The sequence below is a fragment of the Loxodonta africana genome, chromosome 15 (assembly GCF_030014295.1).
Source record: "Loxodonta africana isolate mLoxAfr1 chromosome 15, mLoxAfr1.hap2, whole genome shotgun sequence".
In the NCBI taxonomy this organism is placed as follows: Eukaryota; Metazoa; Chordata; class Mammalia; order Proboscidea; family Elephantidae; genus Loxodonta; species Loxodonta africana.
In genome coordinates this window covers 57,760,500-57,763,280 of record NC_087356.1, presented here as the reverse complement: position 1 = coordinate 57,763,280, position 2,781 = coordinate 57,760,500, and the positions used below count along the sequence as shown (strand labels likewise).

At 47.8% G+C, this 2,781-nt stretch overlaps 1 pseudogene; it reads left to right on the top strand.

The window, feature by feature from the left end:
* Positions 1-1,291: 1,291 nt before the first annotated feature.
* On the top strand, positions 1,292-2,429 carry LOC100659460 (serine/threonine-protein phosphatase 2A catalytic subunit beta isoform-like; annotated as a pseudogene).
* The last annotated feature ends 352 nt before the right edge of the window (positions 2,430-2,781 follow it).

Genomic DNA, 2,781 nt, shown 5'->3' with positions numbered 1-2,781 from the left:
TTACCAAGAGGGGATTGGTCAGTTCATGGCCCTGGTGGGAGGACCACGCCTTGAAATTGACCAGAAGTTTGCTTGTATATGCAGCCAATCCTACAGAGGTTGGCAAACAGAAGGAAGAAAGAAAAAGGAGAAAAGACAAGAGAGGCAAGAAGAGAGATAGAGAGAGAGAGGAGGCAAGTAACCTCCTAAAAGAGCTGTAACAACACTGAAGACAGAGAGAGGCCCAGAAGTGGCCCTGTGGCAGAGCTAACAGCAGCAGGTCCAGAAGGGGCCCCGCAGCAGAGTCAGTGGTGACAGCAGAAACTTGCTGCTAGGAAAGCAGCTAAGAGCTGAATACAACTGCTACTCTGGCTATGAGCTGGGTCAGTTAGCAGTGGAGAGGCCAGTGGCAGAGAAGCCAGAAGCAGAGAAGTCGGCATGGCTGAGAGGGGGTATATACGGCCAAAAGGAAGCCTATTCTGAGAGGACCAAGAGGAGCCTGTCCTGAGAAGGCCTAGAGGAGCCTGTCTTGAGGGGGCTGAGAGGAGGCCTGCATGGCTGCGAGGGGTGTGCACAGCAGAGAGAGGGGCCTGCTTGCTTGCATGGATGAACTGCCCATCACTCAGCAAGGGAGGAATGCGATTTCCACTTCTGGGAAGCCTTCCAGCCTTTGCCTACATGCTTCCTGATCCTGAGGTGTAGCCTGTTCACCCTGATGTAGAACTGTACCCTGTTACTCCCTTAATAAAACACTTAACTGTACAAATGGTCTGAGTTTTGTGTGGTCATTGCAATGTATTGTCAAACCCAGCAGAGAAGTAGAGTGCCATGGAAGGGACCCTTGGCGTCAAAATTGGTAAAAAGGATGGTGAGTGTAGGTATACCTGACCTCCACCTCAGGGGAATCAGCTCTGGGCTCATCCTGGTAATTATCTTCACTGAAGTTAAACAAGTTCTCACACTACTAATACCATGTGATAGACGGAGAGAGATACATTCAATAAGCCATCTGATAAATTAAATTGGAATATTAAAAAATATTCAAACAGGAGAGATAAAGGGCTAGAGAGCCTGGAGAGGCCGGCAGGTAGGCGGTGGAGTTAGCCCGTGGCCTGTCCTCAGGCCGGGGGTTTGTCTAGGGCCTGCGCTGTGCTCCCCGCACCTTCCTGCACCTCACCTCCCCGCCCTCTTTACCGACTCAGGAGGCTTGCGGCCAGGCGTAGAAGGGCGGGCAGGGGTCTCCCCCTTCTCCTGCCCAGGAGCTAGGAGAAAGGAGCGGCGCTCCTGGTGGGTAGGGGCAGGGAGCGGCGCCATGGACCACAAGACTTTTACCAAGGAGTTGGGCCAGTGTGTGATGCAGCTGATCAAGTGTAAACTGGTTAATGAGAAACGAGTTCGGACCCTGTATGAAAAGGCTAAGAAAATTTTAACAAAAGAATCAAATGGGCAAGAAGTCGGTTGTCCTATTACTGTTTGTAGAGATATGCATGGTCAATTCCATTGTCTTATGGAACTGTTTAGAGTTGGTAGAAAATCGCCAGATACAAACTACCCATTCATGGGCGACTATGTAGGTTACTACTCATTGGAGACTGTGACTCTGCTTGTGCCATTAAAGGTGCGTTATCCAGAGTACATTACCATATTGAGAGGAAACCATGAAAGCCGACAAATTGCCCAAGTGTATGGCTTTTATGATGAATGCCTGCGAAAGTAAAGAAATGCCAGTGTTTGGAAATATTTTGCAGACCTATTTGATTATCTTCCACTTACAGCTCTGGTAGGAGGACAGATACTCTGCCTCTATGGTGGCCTCTCTCCATCTATAGGTCATAGAAGATCGTTTACAAGAAGTTCCGCACGAGGGCCCAATGTGTGATCTGTTAGGGTCAGATCCAGGTGATCGTGGTGGGTGGGGTATATCTCCACGTGGTGCTGGCTACACATTTGGACAAGACATTTCTGAAACGTTTAACCATGCCAATGGTCTCACGCTGACTTCTCGTGCTCACCTACTTGTAATGGAGGGATATAATTGATGCCAGTAGGCCCTGGTGGCACAGTGGTTAAGAGCTACAGCTGCTAAACAAAAGGTCGGCAGTTGGAATCCACCAGGCACTCCTTGGAAACTCTATGGGGAAGTTCTACTCTGTCCTATAGGGTTGCTATGAGTCGGACTAGACTCGAGGGCAATGGGTTGTAACTGATGACATGATTGGAATGTGGTTGCCATTTTCAGTGCACCCGATTACTGTTACCGCTGTAGCAGCCAGGCTGCTATCATGGAACTAGATGACACTTCAAAATATTCCTTTTTCGAGTTTTTTTTTTCAGTTTGACCCAGAGCCTCCACGTGGAGAGCCTCACCTTACCTGACGCATCCCTGACTACTTCCTGTCAATTGCTCCAGGGAAAACCTGCCTTTGTATGTGGAAGTATACCTAGCTCTCTCTCTCTCTCTCTAGCCAAACCCAGTTTCCTCCAGTCGATTCCGACTCATAACGACCCTATATGTATATACATACATTTAAAAACAGAAAAAGCGATAGTAATCGATGTGTTTTTGTCACAAATTGGGATCTGTCTTGGCATTAAACCACATCCTGGACCAAAATGTGCCATGCTAATGATGCACGCTTAGCACAATTCAGACTGAAATTCAGTACAGCGCTATGTTCTAGGTGTGTCAGTTAACAGTTTGCCTGCTGTATTTGTAATAACCATTTTCTTCTGGACGTTAAAACAAAAAAGGTAACTAATTCCTTCATCTCCTTTTGCATTTAGCTGAGGTTTTAGTGTTTA